Source organism: Triturus cristatus, chromosome 7 (assembly GCF_964204655.1).
Source record: "Triturus cristatus chromosome 7, aTriCri1.1, whole genome shotgun sequence".
Classification (NCBI taxonomy): domain Eukaryota; kingdom Metazoa; phylum Chordata; class Amphibia; order Caudata; family Salamandridae; genus Triturus; species Triturus cristatus.
This window is the reverse complement of record NC_140590.1, coordinates 1,510,159,830-1,510,179,344: the sequence shown is the minus strand read 5'-3', so window position 1 is coordinate 1,510,179,344 and position 19,515 is coordinate 1,510,159,830.

Sequence of the window (19,515 nt, the reverse complement as noted above, 5' to 3'; positions counted from 1 at the left end):
GGAGACAAGCGTCTGTTCGAGAGCTGTGAAAAATATTGGTAAGCAATCCGTACTGAGTGTTTACAGGGTGCTTCATAAATGTCAGTATCTCATATGCAGAAATGGATACGAGCCTTTGTGATCTCAAGAAAAAGTCTCTAATCTGCAAATATTTGAATTAAAATTTTTAAGGAAGAGAAAATGTGTTCTGATGACTTTGAAATGTCTTGAAACCATTATTGTAGTATAAGTGACCACATCTCTCCACCCCGTACGTAGCCCAGCTTTTTGCCATCCTATCCTTGAAAATCTCGGACAAGAGTGGGTTATCCCAAAGAGGGAACCTCTGGTGTAAAATTGGAAGCGAATAGCCAGAGAGATTATCCCGCCAAACAGTAACAGTGTCTCTTATAGTCTTGAAGCGGACTTACTTGTAATAATGCAGATATAGAGTACGATATAAAAATCTACTACAGTCTTGGCCCAGTAAAAGCTGTTGGTAAAAATCTTGGTCTTTATGTGAGAGGAGGCTGTGGAGATGGCCCAAGAAGGAGGCCCAGAAGTAGAGCTTGAAATCAGGCAGTTGAAGACCCCGTTGTATATAAGGATATTTTATAAATGTAATCGCTCTGCGAGCTCGCCTATTGCCCCAAATGAAACTGCTTATAATCCCGTCAAGTTTTTTGAAAAAAAAGTTAGGAACTCTAAGAGGAATAGCACGGAATAGATATAAGAATATAAGGAGTATTATTATGTTACATCTACCGATAATACTGATGGGGAGATTATGCCATTTTTTTTTAGCTTTTTAGTGACTTCATGTAAGAAAGATTCATAATTCAGGTTAAGTATGTTCTGTTGTTCCGAAGTGATTCGTACGTCAAGAGAAGTTACCACAGGGCAAAACCCCTGCTATAGGGCTAGCAGGTTTAAATTTAATAATCACTTGTGTCTTACTAGTGTTTATTTTGTAACCAGAAAGTGACCCGAAAGTTTGTGCTCTTTCGTGATTATTTCTAAAGAAGCAGTGGGATCAGATGTGAAAATCGCGATGTCATCTGCGAAAGCTGTAACTTTAAGCACGCATGTTCCAGAACATAAAGATGTAATTCTATCGTTAATCATTAGTGTCCATATCAAGGGCTCAATGTAAAGCATGAATAAGAGTCGGGACAGGGGGCACCCCTGCCGTGTCCCTCTATGTAAATGAAAAGGCATGAATTGAATGCCAAGATAACTCAATTTAGCCTGCGGTGTACAGTATAAAGCTCGGATCCACGTAAGAAACCGGCCAGTAAATCAGAAAGCCGTGAGAGTTGGCCAGTGACAGCCCCAAGCAATGCGGTCAAAGGCCTTTTCTGCATCTAAGAGTATCATGCCTAAATTGCTCCCAGTGTGGGATAATCAAAGGCAATAATTGCAGTGTTGGTATGTGCTGTGGTGACTCGACCCACTACGAAACCATGTTGCTGTCTGGAAACAAGGTCCGGCATCAAGGGGGCCAGACGATTAGCAAGCACCTTGGTGTAGAGCTTGGTATCCGCATTAATGAGGGAAATAGGCAGATACGAACCGCCTTCATTTGGAGGCTTACCCTTTTTTAAGAAAAATATTAGAGATGTCCCAGGTTGAAGGAGTGGTCCCAGATGTGCCAATCTCTTGTATAACCTTGGCAAGTATAGGTATCAAAATATTCTTAAACCGTTTATAAAATTCCACGGGAATCAAGTCATCTCCAGCAGATTTACCTGATGGTAGTGCCAACAGAGCAATAAGTAGTTACTCCTGAGAGACTTCAGAAGTTAGCTGCAAAGCAGCCTCCTCCTGCAGGGAGGGAAGAGCAGCTCTTCCTAAGTACTTAGAAAGTTCCTCAGGAATTATCGGATCGGATTCAGCGTATAAGGTTTCATAGTATGTAATGAACTGTTTAAGAATCATACTAGTATCTGTATGAAGCGTATTATCCGTACCCTTGATTGCCTTTATTGAGTTTTTGGCTTTTTTGTTTGCCAATTGACATGCCAGTATCTTCCCCACCTGTTCACCATATTCGTACTGCGATGACCGGAATTTGTTCAAATTTGCAGCAACCTTCTCCTTTAAAGACTGACCAGCTAAAGCCTGAGCAGAAATCAAATCAGAGTAGATCTCGGTTTGCCTCGGTTCATTATTTTTAACATCAGTGACGTGAGATCTTTCCAGACTAACCAATGCCGCGTGAGCAGCTTTAGTTGCACCCTCACGCTCTATTCTCTCGCCAAATAAACTGCTGAGTAATGCCTCCAATGTAAGCTTTCATAGAGTTCGAAAGTTAGTAGAATTAACATTGTTATGAAGGAACTCTACCAAAAGTCCTTCCATATGCGGGTTCTACAGATTATCTGTCAATAAATATCGGGGAGAAGAAAAAGAACGTCTAGATTTATCTGTCGGAAGGGTTTGGAAAGTGAGAATTAACGGGTTATGGTCCGATGTGATTTTAGGGCACAGCTCGATCGCCGCAGTCTGGAGAATCTGATCGTGAGCCCACACCATATCTGTCCTGGAGTACTGTCTGTGTGGGCATTAATAATAAGTGAACCCTGGAAGATCTGGATCTAATGATCTCCATATGTCACTAAGATTATACAGACGTGCTAATTCTAAAATCGCTGCCTTAACTTTAGGTATTCTAACTGTAGTGCAGGGCTAGTGGAATCTACGGCATAGTTCAACACACAATTAAAGTCCCCCATAATTATCAACACCCCCTGTAGTTCCAATAAAGTTAGCATTAGCAATCTCTGGTTCATTGGTGTTGGAGCCATACAAATTAACCAAAACGTAATTCACATCAGAAATAGCCATCTGAGCGATTACCCACCTCCCTCTTGGGTCAGCTAAAATTCTGAGAATTGTGAAAGTAAGTGTTTTGCTAGCAAGGATTGCAGTTCCTCTAATTGAAAGACTTTGTGGGGTACAGGCAATAGTATGATATTTCAGTTCATTAAAAGGTCTACTATCTTTATGGGCTAGATGAGTTTCTGATAAGAATACCAGATGTGGTTTATATACGTTTGGCTCTTCCAGAACAAGCGGCATTTGCTAGCAGCAGTATTCAGACCGGAGACATTCTAACATAAGCATCTAAGTAACGCCATAAAAGATCAAAGATTGATCCCAATGTAAAGGTTTTCCTTGTGAAAAAAGTACTTTTTTAAGTGTGATACATGCACTGACGGACTTTATTCGTGGTGCGCCCCGATATAAATGCAGCTTAATAACTACTCACTGCCATTCTGTTCGTTTACCCCCTTTAGTTTTAACCAACCCCTTGAAGCTAAACCCTTCCACCATCCCTAAACTAACCCACCCAAATCACCCCCGTATCCTAAGAAAAGAATCACCCCCGGGTATATTTTTCTATGAAATATGTTTACATTGAAACTTTGCGTATAGATTAAAACATTTAGAAGACAGTTTCACAATTTATTTAAGTGTTTGACAGTGTTTGGAAGTTATGTTAATGAGGGCACAATGAATTTGTATGCGACTTTTGGTATAAGAATTGCCAGGTTCGAAACTACTATTATTTGGTTACGGGCGATATATAAACAATTTTGAACGTACGGCTATTTTTCTTCTTTGTTGGACATCTAATCCCAACCCTTTTACGATTATGTTGTTTTCAGGAAACAGAGAGATTTGGGGATTTTTGCATATTAAAGGACACCTTTTTCGTATTGCATGTTTTAGCTTGGATGGGCACTTTTTGGGGTCTATAACTCATCAAGAGTGGATGGAGGCTTGATTCAAACGATGTATTTTATAACATTGTCTTTAAAGGGGGACTACATGCTATAGTCAGTTAATTTTTGTTGATTTAATCTGTTTTGCTCATCTCTTTTTGCAGTGAAACATATCCTGTTTTGGAGAGGGAAATGAAATGAACTGGAAGCTTAATGTTTACATACATGGCACTGTAAAATGAAGCGATCCAGGCTGGCTCGGCTTAACATGGAATGCTTTCCTGTTTTCGGCCTACCATGTCTTCTTTTTCACTTGAGGTATAGTTATGATCAGACTTAAGCGATATACAAGATTCAGTTTTTGTGTGTTGTCTGCAATTCCCTCGTTAACTGCTGTTTCTCTGAATAATCATGTTTAAATGCTTACCTTCTATGCAACTTTCGTCTATGTTTATTAATTAAGGGTTTTAGGTTTGACAGTTTGATTCATTTTTAAATATCAGTTAGAGAAGCAAGAAGTGATGTCAGACAGTGTGTCTGGGCATGTGGATTTACAGAGTGTGTTTCCGTTATAGGGGTGGATCCCGTTTTTAAGCTGCCGGAGATGCGGTAAGAAGCTTATCGTCCAAGAAGAGGAAGTTTTGGTCTTTTGTGATTGTGTAATGTTTAGACTATATACAGACACTTTTTCTCGCAATCAGAGAAGGGAAGTTCATGGTGCTTTATAGAAAGTGTTTATTTAGAGTTACTTACAGCGTTTTGTTGAATTAAATTATCAGGTGTGGGATTATATCACAAACACTTTTATTGTGGTAATGAGTTAATTTTTTATTAGACTATGAAATTTCGATATTGCATTGTTGGTTCATTATGTGCTATGTTTTTAAGTTTGGAAATTTCAATTTTCTATCCTCTCTCATTGTTGTTTGGTTAATGACATTTTCAGCCACATCATGCGAAGATGCCATATAATTGGAGTATTAAAGGCATTGAAGGAAGTTGGATATTCACATTTTTCTGATTGGAATATGGAATTTTAAGGATGCATACATTTTGGTAAGACTGAATTATTTATATAGTTTCCTTGTGGCTTTGTCTTTTCTTTATCAGTATTAGCTAAATATTCTTTGATCTCAACCCTTTATGGCTATTTGTGTCTAGAGCATATTGATGATCTAATTCGTAATTATATATCATATATTTATTTCAGATATTATACATTTACACATAGTGAATTGATTTTTTGAGGACAAACCGCTACAGCGTTTTACTTAGAAGTAGTAGATATGATTTGGGATTGGTAAATCCAGTGGTACATTTTGAGACATAAGAACGATGCAGAGTGATGATATCTATTACTCATGATTACCATAAGAGTGTGTTATCAATATCAGCAATGAAGTTTTTGATTTTTTTAATACCTTTGTCCCTGGATGTTCCACTTTCGTTCAATCTTTTAGTCAATTTTAAACTTTTGAGTTGCTGTTGTTCAATATTTCATTTTTGGGGGTATTGAGATTTGGATGTTGCGTGTCTCAGAGAGATGTACTAACAATGTTTATGTCATTAAATGTATTTTTTGTATCCTTAATATATGAGCTATGTATTTGACATATCGATATGTGGTCGCTTAATCTTGACCATTTTTAAAGCAAGTGTTTGATAATCCTTGTATGTATATTTAATGTTAAGGTTGAATTTTTTTGTTGAGTGTACATCTATACATTATGATTGTTTCCTGCAGCACTGGGGAAGCGGAAGAAAAACTGCAAAACATGTGTTGTGACATGCAGGATTGATCTGCGACTGGTGACCTTTGGACTTTATACCAAGTGTTTGAACATTATTTGTATCAGCAGAGAATTGGATGAAACATCAGATTTAGTTTTCAAATTTAAATTGGTCCCTGTAACTTAATGTGATGACTGACATTGACTCACAATATATGAAAATTGGATTTAAAAATGTTAAAATAACAAAAAGCAGTAAGTTGATTGAATCTTTAAAATGTTATTGTTTTTCTCTTTGCTGCTAATTCAAATATTTTCGGATGTTTTCTCAACTCCCAACATCCCATAGGTATACTTAACAAGTACAGAGCAGCTTCACCACTAACTTCCACTTTTTCATTATTGCACTTTATACCCTTTCATTATGAATCATATAAAAATTATTCTTCAGAGTAGATAGATAGTACAAACTTGGATACTAAGTAACTTCTCAGATTCAGAGACATTCCTACTGAAGACATATCTCTTAGGTTGGCAAAAAGAGCAGTTATTTGCAATAGTGATAGGGACATATTTTTTTTTATATCACGAAGTTCAGCAAGTAACCTTGTTGTGCTGCATGTAGGGAAAGGACAGGAATGCACTGTTTCTAACATTATATGCACATTCCTGTCCTTTTCTTGCACTGGTGCACAATGTGCGGCCAAGCGGCAACACGACCCCCTTGTGCCTTAGTTGTAAGCAAGATAGTTTTTGTGCAGAAGGGGCACCTTCCTGCAAAAAAAAATCCTGAGAGTCATTTTCCTCTTTCTATATGTGATGCAGAACACAGAAGACTTAGAAAGAGGAAGTAACGAGGAGAAATAAAGTTATTTCTGCTTGTTACGCCTCTCCTGGGGAGGCATAGCATTTAAACGCATTTTCAGGTCTACCAGTCATGGTAAATATGGGAATGCGCCAAAATCCATGGTTGAGTGCATGAGAACACCCACGCACCTCCCATGAGACACCTTCCTGGGGTGAGTAATGCAGCAGAATAATTTGACCTGCGTTACTCTCGATGTATAAAGCCATGATAGTCCACGCAAGGTGGCTTTGTGCGTCTTGATAAATCTAACTTAAGAGTTGCGTCACTTTTGTTCCCCATTGCGTGTCAGAAGGGCAACACAAGTCTTTGATAAATATGCCCATAATGTCATAACACAAAGTCAACATAGACCACTCCCATCTAAAGTAGGGAAAGTGTGCAACTTTGGAGGGATTATACTTACTATTCCCACTAAAACATTAGATTTACTACTGCCACTCCAATCTAAGCATTGAAAGGGAAAGTGTTGGTCTTTGAAGAGGTTAGAGTTACTATTTCCACTCCAATCTAAGCAACAGTAGGAAACGCATTGAAAGCAGAAGCAGAGATAGAGTTGAACTTAGGTAGGTTAAGTATACAATTCTGATTCCAAATCATTAAAAAAAAACATTAAACTACCTAACAACATAAAATTATTAAAACAGTGATGTAATTAATGATACATTTAAAATGTTATCAGTGATGTCATAAATGATGTCCTAGAACGTAATGAGTGAGACCATAAGCAGTGCATGGAGGGGCACAGCTAACTCTGCTAACTATAAATGGGGAATTTCTGTGTTTTTTTAGTTCAAAACACTAATGTTGTCACTGACAAATTTGCCTACCTATAACATTACTTTAACCTTTGTTTTTCTGTGTAAATATATATATATATTCCCACATAATTCAGTATGAGATCCTCTTTTCAAGAAAAACACTGGTGCCGTGGCCTCGATATAAAGACGTGTTTATTTGCAACACAAAAAGTCCCTACGCGTTTCGGAGTTTACATCGCTCCTTGTTCACGGCACAAGGAGTGACGTAAACTCCGAAACGCCTAGGGACTTTTTGTGTTGCAAATAAACACGTCTTTAAATCAAGGCCACAGCATCAGTGTTTTTCTTGAAAAGAGGATCTCATACTGGATTATGTGGGAATATTAGGGGTGGCAACCCTGCCGTGTTGCCCGCCGTCAAAAGAGGCTCGGGCTGTTGCCAATTCTGCGGTGGAATATATATATATATATATATATACACACACACACACATATATATATATATATATATCTATATATCCTACTGGCAGTCGCCAGTAGGAAGTTATAGTTGGGACCTTGTTTCTATTCCAAAAGCCTTTTTTCCTTTTGACAATACCTTTGGCACGTTTGATGAATTTTCACAACATTTTCACAGCTAATTGCCCACTCACTTTAGCTGCTGTGTTGAAGGTTTTGGGGTGATTTGTCATGCAGGGGCCGAGAAAAAAGGGGGGGTCCCAAAATGCTTTTTCTCAATGTTAATTTCCATAGGAAACTGTTGACCCAGCTACAGCCCGAACTGCTGAACGGAATTACACCAAATTTGGCAGAAAGGTTGCTCTTGGTCCAGAGGGCACTCTTTTTGTTAAATGGTGTAATCTGTTCAGTAGTTCCTGAGAAATGTAAACATTTCTCAGATATACAAATATGGACGCGGAGGTTCTGCGAACCCTCCCCATCTCGAGCCTGCGATTGGACTGGCTACCAACACTTCAAAGCAAGAAGTGTTGGTGGCCATCTTGTGACTCGGTTGAACCGAGTCACAAGACAAAATCTTAAAAACATTAAAAATCATGAAAAGGGGGCAGGGTAGAAACACCCTGACCCACTAAACCTACTTAGGGGGGCCAAAAAATGCATTTTCTTTAAAACAATTCAGCGCAATTCAACGTAGATCCGCAAATCCAATGAAAATGTTAAATAAAACAAAGTGCAGGCTCACGTGCTTCATTTTGTTTAAGCCCCCAGGTGGGCCAGGTCCTGGGACAATAAAAAATGAGAAGCAGGGGCCCACTGGGGACCTTTTTGCCCCGGGGACCACCACCTCTTCGGGGCTTAACTTATCAGGAAAATGCGTGGGGGACTCCTGCCCCTTCATTCAGCCCCAGAGACCACCACCTCCCTGGGGCTAATTATCTTTAATGCAGGGGGACAAGCAGTCCCCCTGCAGCCCCAGGGAACTCCACCTCCTCTGGGCTATTTACAAAATTAGGCCACGCAGCCCGGGGACTGCCACCTCCCCAGGATTATGTTGAAACTAATGTGTGGGGGGCTCAAGCCCTGCCACACAGCCTGTGGACCTCCACCTCTCCAGGGCTACATGAAAGATGGGAGGGGGGCTGGGCCGCTCCCAACCTCGAGCCGTAAATGGCCCTGGGGACAGCCACCAACCCCTGGGCCAGCTCCAGCAATGTCCTGGGGTGCCCACCATGGGAAATTGCTTCCCTGTAATCTCTGCTTTTTTCAGTGAAGTTCTAAGGTTTTTCAAATGCTAATTACTAACTAGACCATCCCTGCAAACTTTGGCTTTTTCATTGAATGTCTATGGTTTTTTAAGTAGTAGTTGTGTGTGCAGAGTGCTGGGGAAAGGGGGCTGGGACTCCTACCAGCTCTCAGGAATCCCACTGTGTAGGACTCACAGGAGGTACAAAGAGGGCTACTTGGCTCCCAAGGTCCCTCAGGAGTAAAGTGGATTTTATCCTCCAACCAGTAGTGCGCTAGGAGGCGCGTTTACACAGTGGTGAAGAAAAGGGGGAGGGTGGCCTCCATAAACCTCTTAGCATCACGCGGTGTGGGACTTACTTGAAGTAATGTGAGGGGTAGTGGTATATTGTAATGAATGACCCGGGGAGGTAGTGGTCTGTGGGGGGCTGTGCGCCCCCCTGCATTGTGTAAATACTAAGCACCGGGGAGGTGAGGCCCTAGGGGTTGCGGGGGTTCCACATGGCCACCCTTTCAATAATACATAAAGCCCTGGAGAGGTGGCAGTCCCCGGGGCACTGGGTGCCACTTGAGCACCCCGCATATTTTTATAATCATTCCTGGGGTTTTGGCACACCCTGGGGCTTCTTACAAAAGATTCACGGAGCCGGCATGTCTTTTTTTTCCAATTTTGCCCAGATTCGCAAATCTAGTGCAAATTCCTAGCAATATTGACAATAAACACGCTTTTAATGCCTGACGGGGTCCCTTAGGGACCCCATCAGCATTCCTTATGCTAATTCCAGAATTACACCAAATTTAGCAGGAAGGTAGTTGTTGGCTTAGGAATGGGCCTGTTATTTGGTGTAAATCCATTCAGTAGTTTTGGAGTTATTTAAAGATATTTATGTATATATGGGCGCGGAGGATGCGTGACCCCTCCCGATCATCTTGTGCTGAGATCTGATTGGCTGTCAACACTTCAAACCGGGACGTGTTGACAGTCATCTTGGGACTCAGCTTGTACTGAGTTCCACAAAAAAAGAAAATGGAGAAAATTGGCAAAGGAAGGAATAACCTGACCCCCTAGATATGGTGGTGGGTCCCAGAGGGACCTTGCCATGGCAAAAAAGCAGTTTTATAAAATTGTTGGCGAAGCCGCGCTGGATCTGTGGCTCCTGCCTAAAAAAATTTAAAAAAGAAGCACAGGCTCCCTTTCTTCTCTAATGTTTAGCTTCCTGGTGGGCTAGGTCCTGCGATCTTGAGTAATTATATAAAGGAAGGGGAGCACTGGACCCCCTCCTAGGGATTATGAAAGCTCTGGGTACTGCCACCTGCCCAGGGCAAACAATGTAAAATTAATGTGGGTAGGCCCGCATGGTCCCTCTGCATCCCAGGGAACTGCCACCTACACGGACACTGTATAATACGTGTGGAGCTGGCCAAGTCCACGCCCTGGGGACTGCCACCTCCCAAGGACAAACAATGTAAAATAAATGCGAGGGGACCCACATTCTCCCCTTATAGCCCCAGGGACTGCCACTTCCCCAATGCTCAAAGTAAATAATGAAGGGGGTCCATTGCGAACCCCCATCGCAGGGGACAACCACTTCCCCAGGGTTTAAATAAACATTAGAGGGGGGCCGCGTAGCCCCCCTCATTGAACCAATAATGGCCTTGAGGGGCACCCCACAAAGCCGGCTCATGCATAGTCTTGGGGTGCCCATCCCGGGGAGATAGCCGTTTGATGTGACTTTGAGGGAGGTTTGACATCTCCCACTGTTAGGTTTCCAAAACCCATTATCGTCATGCACCTGTTATATGCTATATTACGTTAGCAGTGTGTGGCTAAATAGAAACCATTTGTATTCATTGAGTGCAACCCACTGAGTTATCCATGTAATGTGCAAGCTTCAGTCAGCGAATGTGACTCCATTTTGAATTTCATAATCCCTCTCTAGCTGTGTCTGAACTAGGCCTCCTGATTCGTAGTGCGTGCCTCAGCAGAACCCCATGTTCAGTGATTATTTTCCTTAGTTGCTCACTGTTGGATCCTGTCTCACTAATGAATAGGCCATGCTGTATTGCATACCTATCCATGTGTGTAACTCTGCTCCCACGTTAGGAGACGCTGAGACCAAGCACAGCAACCTTGAAACTGTGATAGTGTGTACCCATCTGGCATGTGGTGGCCCATCCTTCTGTGCCTCCTTTGTCCATGCTCGGCCTAAGCCGGTAACTTTCCACGGTAGGTGTGGTTGGAGGTTCTTGGGAGAAATGGTTATGCGTTGCAGACTGTTAAGGGGCCAGTCCCTCAGAAGACATCTTAGGGTGCAGGTCAGATTGGACTCCTCTGCAGAGTATTACTAATAAAATGTCTGTTTATATTCTTTACTGTCTGCCCAACTCTTCATTGGTTTGTAAGGCGATTAGGAGGTGATAGATAACCCGAGTGGCTCCTAAGGGCCACTTCCTTCAGTTGGTGCCTGAACAGGGATCCCGCAAGGTGATCTGACTCACCCGTAATCGGGTTGCAGGGTCAGGGTGGCGTCTGGTCGGGTGGATCAGGGATCCCCACACGATAAGAGCCCAGTTCTCTTGGCTGCTCCGCCCATCTGATCGGGCGACTCCTCGTCTAGTGGTCACCGCTGGGGTCCTGAGAAGGCGAAACCTTGGATTTGACTGTTAGGTCCGAAGAGTCGGCAGTGGAGAATAATCTTGCTCGACCTGAGTGCACCAGGTGAGTGATTTGATTCTTAGAAGAATGTGGCGCCATGGTTGAACGGCACAAGACTACAGGCTGTGTCTTGGTACAGTCTCCAGACTGTCTTGTCTTGATTTAGACTTGTTTGGTTGGCGGACGCTGAAAGAAAAGACACAGAGCGTTTGCGAATAATCTGCCAGGCCAACTGGAAATTTGGCTTACTCTTGAAAAGGCCCGGGGCTGGAGCCTGTCTCCTTGTCTTGGTTCAGTCCGCAGACCGGAGGGTGCGGTTCTCGGACTGTTTTGGTTTGGTTTTGACTCGTTTTTGGAGGCTGGCGTTATAGATGTCCGTTGGGGACAGTGCATGTGTCTTATATTCAGATGCCTTGCCTAAGTAAGGTAGGGTGCTTTGGATGCCAGTGTTGTTCTACTGAGGCTCGATTGGAAGAGAGACAGCCTGCGCCTCCAGAGAGTACCCCAAATTTTGATGTATACGTCAAGCACGGCATTGGCCCTATTATGTTTAGCATGTTGTGGAATAAATATACGAGGGACAATGCTGATTTACAGTCGCCGTTTACTGGCACATTTGATGAACAAAAGGTGAATTACTTTGCAGGACAAATTATTTGCGAAGAGGAGTAGGCTGTCGATGTTCGATTCTCTAAGGGTATGGCAGAAGGAAGCCAAGCAGTGACGAATGAGGGCAGAGAAGCAAGCTAGGAGGGGACAGACGCCAACAATAATTCAGAAAGCAATGGCTTATGATAGAGAACAGATAGAGAAAGGCATAGAGTGTGCAGATAGGAAGTTTCGATTGCAAAGTGATAGGTGTTATGTTACTAGAGAAAAAAATGATGATCTCATTGAGGAGTTATTAGACTCTCGACCCCCACTCCTTTATGCCCCCAAACAGATATATCCTAGAGTTCCAACATCTCAGTCATCTCCGTCTCCGGCCTCTGGATCTGCCCTTCCTAGTCATACTGTTTCTAGCCCTGTTGTTTCTGCCCGACCCCGTCTGTTCCGTCTACACTTTCGTTAGGCACAGAGGCGGGAGCCGTTATTTCTCCCTTTTCTTCTCCCGGCTCTGTATTTGTGGTTACACCTTCTCTTAGTTCTACAACACAGTCTTTGTTTTCAATGGTACCTGTTTCTTCATCTGCTCTTTTCCCTCTGAGTGTTTTACCTCAGACTCTGCAAAATGCCGAGATACCTTTGCGTGGAATACATGAAGCAAATTGGGCAGCAGCACGTGACCGCATTGAGAAAGTGTTGGTGCGCTGTGCGGTGGGTGATGAGGAAAAGAAAATGGTGGCTGATTAGGCTGCACATAGGGCTCAGGATCCGATCTATAGTGTGGAAGATGTGTGGAGTGTGATGAAAGATTATGAGCCATTTATACAGCAACATGCTCTTAAGCATATGTCAGCTACGCTGATAGGATTGTGGGAACAATGTTTCAAGGGCATTGCACCTCAGATTATCTATGACATTAGGGACAGGGTATATACGACAGATATGGCCCCTAATGAGGTTTTCAGTAATGTGACGACATTAGTGGGTTATCGAGGTAGATTTCTTTAGAAGGTCCCAACAACAGTGATGCAGTTTCCCCTGAGGGATGTTCATCCCATTTACCACCCAAAATACCAGACTTGCGAGATGACCATGACATTGGTACTCGCCCACGAGTGGCAGCCCGTTTTCAGGAGCAGTGGATCTACACTCCATGGAAGAGGAGTGAGGTATTATCCCTAAAGGGTCAGTTGCCGCACCCTCGAAAAAATCCAACTGCATACTATAAAGAGTTAACGGAGGCGGCCTCCTCCACAGTGATGACACTAGTTGATATTGTGTTGTTTTTGGTCTGTTGGTACCGGTGGATATATGGAGGCAGGTACACACACAGATATGGATAAGGAACGCAAGCCCAGCGAGAAGCCAAAGGCGGAGTTGTTAGCATTGTCAGATGTGTTATCACTTATATGTATTGCCTCATACTGCCGAGACGAGTGGACTGGGACAAGTTGACTGCGTGCCGTCAAAAGAAGGTTGAGAGTGTGTCTGATTTCTTTACCAGGTTTGAAGGTGTGTTCTTAGATTTTAGTGGCCAAGATCTGTCATTGGAGGGTGGTGTCTGTCTGTTTGTCAACAGGTGTGTTACTAATTTGCTTCCTGAAATTGCCGCTCGGTTGCAGGCTGCGGAGAGTACTTGGACAACCTCATCCCCATCAGTAATATTGAGTATGGCGCAGTACTATGAGCATAGAGAGAAGGATGAGAAGGAGAAGGTGGAGAAAAAGTCAAAGGAGTTGAAGACGAGGGTGTTGCTGCAGCAAGTAACATAGAGAAATGGAAGAGGTAGATGTTCGGGCCAGCGGTTCCCCCGGACTAACAGTACTCCAGGTGTGCCCGTTGGGCCCAACCAATGTACGTATTGTAAAAAGGAGGGACATTGGCAAAGTGAGTGTCCGGAGTTGTTACAGAAGGTTGAGGCCCCAAGAGGTCAGGGTTTTAGAGGACATGGTAGAGGAGGAGGAGGCCGGGGATGGCGCAGTCAGAGAATTCTTCGCATTCTCATCAGAACAAGAACTATTTTGATGACCCTTGAGGCATATAGTACTATCATGATGCCTATGACATGGACATAGACGAAGTGACAGGGTTGTCCCACAGCTAGGACAGCCAGGGGCAAGGTAAGGTTTCCGGTGCCCGTGGATCAGCGAGGACCCTATGTCACTGCGAATTTGCAAGGAACGGCCAAGACATTTTTGATTGACATGGGTGCTATGAATAGTTGTTTCTCGTTCTCTGGTCCCAGGGGCAGTGCTGTCTGGCCAAAATAATGTGTCTGTAGATTTATCAGGCATGCCGGTTGTTAGCCCAATTTCTAAACCCCTTGCTCTGACTATTGGCTCTTTTACAGTAAATTTGCCATGCCTGTTGATGTCAAATTGTGGGGAGAATTTGATGGCATTGGATTTGTTGAAAAGATTACATGCAACTATCTCTTGTTCTGATGGTGTCGACATGACCATCGGGCCAAAAGTGGCCCGTGCAATACAGTGTTTTGTAAAAGATGCGCCCCTCCCTGGTGAATTTAGGATGTGCCACACACCTAGTGGGCTACAGGAGATACGGATGTGGGGTTGCTTCAGATCCCGCCGGTCTCTATTCGGATAAAAGACAATGCCATATTGCCTCGTATTCCCCAGTACAAGAACTCGCAAGCAGGCGAAAACGCTTTATTAAAAATAATACAGGATTTGATTGAGTCTGGTGTGGTTGAAGAGACCATGGCGAACGTGTGTAATAGCCCTATCCTTCCTAGTCTTAAGAAGGCTCCATTGGATCCTTCTGATGATCATCCTGATGTTTATCGCTTTGCAATTGACATCCGTGAAATTAATTAAATTGTTGTGCCCCGGTATCCTGTAGTCCCCGACATTACCGCGCTATTGACGATGATCCCCCATCAGCAAAATACTTTTCCGTGATTGATTTGAAAAATGCTTTCTTCAGCATTCCGATCCATGCAGATAGCAGATATCTGTTTGGATTTGCCTTAGACGGCATGAGCTTTAGATTCTGTTGTGCTCCCCAAGGCTATGCAAAAGCCCTAGTATCTACAGTCAAGCTTTAAAAACTCAATTAGACTTCTTGGTACTTCCTTCTGGTAATGTGCTAATGCAGCACGTTTACGACCTCCTAGTGGCTTTTGACGCGGAGAATAGTTGGAAAGCTGCCACTGTCAAATTGTTGTTATATTTAGCACACCATCGGCAGAAGGTGTCTCTTTCTAAATTTCAATATTGTCGACAGGAGGTCACCTATTTAGATCACCTACTGTCGAAGGAGGGTCGCAGATTAACACCTGAGCGCATAGCTGCTATTACTAATATGCCTGTTCCTAGAACCCAATGTGAAGTACGTGCGTTTCTTGGCATTACCTCATATTGTCTGCCTTGGACATCTGCATGCCAGCAAGCTTTTGAGCAATTAAAGGTTGCACTTTGTACTGCTCCTGTGCTTGGTACTCCTGACTATCAGAAGCCTTTTGTGCTCTATGTTCATGAGGCAGACAGTTGCACGCTTTCTGTTCTAACACAGGGTTTTGGTGGTAAGCAAAGACAGAGCGCTTATTTTTATGCCATTCTTGATAACGTCGCCAGAGCCCTCCCGAGCTGCCTGAGAGCTGCTGCGGCGGTGGCGGTTTTTATCAGACAATCAGGAGGGCTTATTCTTGACACTGAACTCACAGTAATGGTACCCCATGCTGTGAATACGCTTTTGAACACAATAAAGACGCAGCACCTTACTAGTGCGCGTCTGACTGGATATGAGCTCACTTTGTGCGCTCCGCACATTACCATCAAAAGATGTGCCACTCTGAACCCAGCCACGTTACTACCCCCGCTTCAACGAGCAATGACGCAGATGTACATGATTGTGTGTACAGAACAGAAGAGGAGACAAAGGGACTGGTAGACTTGACTGATGTTCCCCTATCTGACCCTCAAGGGGAGCAATATGTCCATGGCTCTTGTTTCAAAATACCAGATGGCACCACCACTGGAGCATATGCAAATACAACATTACACACTGTAGTTGAGACATCTTGTGTCCCATTTCAGTCCGTCGAAGCTGCAGAGCTGGTTGCCCTTCTTCGGGCTTGTGAGCTAAGTGAGGGACTCACTGTCAATAATTATACTGACAGCCAGTACGCCTTCGGGGTCGCCCTTAATTTAGGCCGCCTCTGGGCGGAGAGCGGTTTTTTGACATCTGACGGACTACGCATACAGAATGGCCCATTGATGCATAGACTTTTGTCAGCTCCAAAGCTCCCTGATAAGTTAGCGATAATAACATGTAGTGCACACAAGGCAATAACCGATGATGTTGGAAGAGTAAGTGCATTCGCAGACCAAACAGCTAAAGAGACAGCTAGATCAAAGATGAAAAGGATGTTTGTGGCAGGCCCTGCTAGGTGGGTCCCAGACAATGGAATGTTTGAAGACATGTTAGAAAACATGAAAGAGATACAAAGTGAGGCGACCCTAGACGAATTCACAGTATGGCAGGAGAGTACAGGGCGTCTGGATAAAGATAAGATGATAAGTCAAAGAAACAGCGATGGATGCTACACAATATTTATGTACTCCCTGTGGTTACCACGGCCCATGGCCCAGCCCACATTAGTGCCAAGGGAACAAGCAAAGTGTTGGATCCAGTGTGGCAGAATGACAACATTTTCAAAGTAGCCACTCATCTAGTGAAGCACTGTATAATTTGCATGATACATAATCCTGAGAAAGGTACTCCTACACCCTCAGGTAACTTTGTGCCACCTTCCTTCCCTTTCGAGGTTCTCCAGATGGACTTCATCAAAATGGAACGAGTTAACAACTTGAAATATATGCTGGTAGGGATTTGTGCATTCAGTAAATGGATTGAGGCTTACCCCTCTAAGGAGAATACAGCTATGGCGACGGCGAAGGTGCTCTTAAAAGAGTTCTTCCTCCGCTTCGGATTGCCACATTTGATATGGAGTGACAACGGAGATCACTTCAATTCAAAAGTCATCAAATTGGTGTGCAAAGGCCTGCATATTAAGCAGAAGTTTCATTCAGCGAACCAGCCCCAGTCAGCAGGCCTGGTTGAGAAGTACAATGGTAATCTCAAACTGAACTTAGCAAAGATACAAGAAAGCACAGGATTGTGATGGCCAGATGCGTTACCTTTAGCTCTGGTATCTACCAGGGCGACCGCACAATCTAGGACAGGGTTGTCACTGTACAAAGTGGTCTTTGGCTGCTCTGCTAATATCTGGGGCATCCCAAGGCCCAAGCACTTTTCCGAAATAGAGTACCCTTTACTTGTGGACTATCTGTATGAGCTACAGCCCGGCGACTATGTTCTGGTGCAAAACTTCCAGAGGAAGAGCTGCCTGGAGCCTGAGTAGGGTGTGCTGAACGGGTGCACTGTCTTGGACACTGGTTAGGATAGTTGAGGGAACTTGCCCAGGAGGGAGGGTGCCCTATCCTGAAAGAAGAAGGATTTGTTTCCTCGAGGGAGTGCTTAATAGCACAGTCATTGATGAACAATAGGAGCCTACCAGCAAGGCTCTAGACGGACTCTGGGTGACTTGTGCGCCTCTGGTCGGTTGTATTGTTGTGGCTCCAATTCCTAAGGCTTTTCCCATGTAACCATTTGGCTGTGCACTCATGAGGGAGGAACAGCCCCTAGTGGCTCCACCACTAGAGCAGGATGGTCCTGGTTGGTCTAGCTGGTCTACTAGTAGTAAGATAGTAGTGGTGATTTTCCTTCTCATTGTAAAGATCATACTGTTTGGGGTGGTGTGGCATTTAGAAGAACAACATCCAGTTCACACTTTGATAGGGACCACCCCGGTTCCACCCAAGCACCTGTTTGGTACATTGACCCCGCATAAGGAAAGACATAAACAGACATATGTTGAAAATGCATTTGTGCAGATGCTTCATCAGGTTCACAATACGATTAATACAACAAATTATTGGGTTTGTGGGTTACTCCTCTCTGTTATGTACAAGAATGATCTAGTGTCCTTACCCCTGTCATACTTAGGTAGCTGTGAGGCGTGGTTCCAGTTGCTTTCCATGGTGTATATTCATTATCATGCTGACGCTATGAACATAGCGGAGTCTGATCATGAAACAGTTCTGGAATATATCGTAATTCATCAGGGTTATACTCCGGGAACAGATGGAAAGGAGGGTAACTTACATCCCAATGCTTGCATGAATGTATAAAATGTCACATGGTTGAAAGATGAAATGTTGGATTTTCAGGGATTCAATGTCTCTGAATACTTTAACTGTTTCTATGCATGAAATATCAATAGAGATACAGCCATGCCCCTACCTGTGATTGATACTGCAGCTAGTTTCTGTGTCGAAGGCTTTGGGAGTATTCTGGTGGGACAGAGCTGCTGTAATTATACATATCGATGAAACACTACTAGTAGCCTGCCTTTACTCACGCCCCCTAATGTATACTTTGTCTGCGGAGCGCATGCTTATACATGGCTCCCTAGAGGATGGTCTGGCCGGTGTTATGTTTCTTTTCTTTTACCTCCCATTTATATTGCACCATCCAACTATCACAAGGACCACAGACTACAGCGGAGAAGTGTATACTTGTCCCGGGTGAGGAGAGTTATCGATACAGCAGATATTGATCAGACAGATACCACTTTACAGCAATTCACGGATTCCATAAAGGGTATAGTGCCCTTTTGGAGACCCATGTATAACAGTCTTAGCATTCCCCACCTCACCAGGGTTGTAGAAGGGGCCATTAATACTACAGCAGGTATACTCAATAACCTTACAGCTGAGCTCCAGGCTACTAGGCTCATTGCTCTTCAAAATTGGATGGTTTTAGATGTCATCCTTGCAGAGAGGGGTGGAGCTTGTTGCGTCTACATCCCAGACCACACCCCTAGTGTATATTCTGCTATTCATACTTTACATAGACTTGCATCCAATATTCATCAAGACAATGGTTCCTGGTCCTTGACAGGGTGGTTTTGGGGTCTGATATCATCCTGGGGTTGGAAGATACTCTTTTTTCTAGTAGTTATCGCAGGTGTAGTGTTCACATGCTGCCTATGTGTCAACTGCCTTCCAGCATGCTGTATCTATTGTGTGGGCAAGCTCGCCCCTACCCCTGAATTGCCAGGACGGAATAATAAAGTCTCTACTATGATGATGCAGGACATACAAGATATGATGCTGATAGATGAGGGTATTTTTGAATACTAAAGTTATTTTGATGTACATGTGCTGCTTTAGTTTCTTTTTGCATTTAGAGTGACTATACATATATTTTGCCCCTTGCTTAGAATTTTAAAGACCCTACCAGATAGTGTCAATAAAGTCTTTAGCCTCCACTGCTAAAAGGAGGGTCTGTTAAGTTTGCAAAACCCATTATCGTCATGCACCCGTTATATGCTATAAAAGGTTAGCAGTGTGTGGCTAAATAGAAACCATTCGTATTCATTGCATGCAACCCACTGAGTT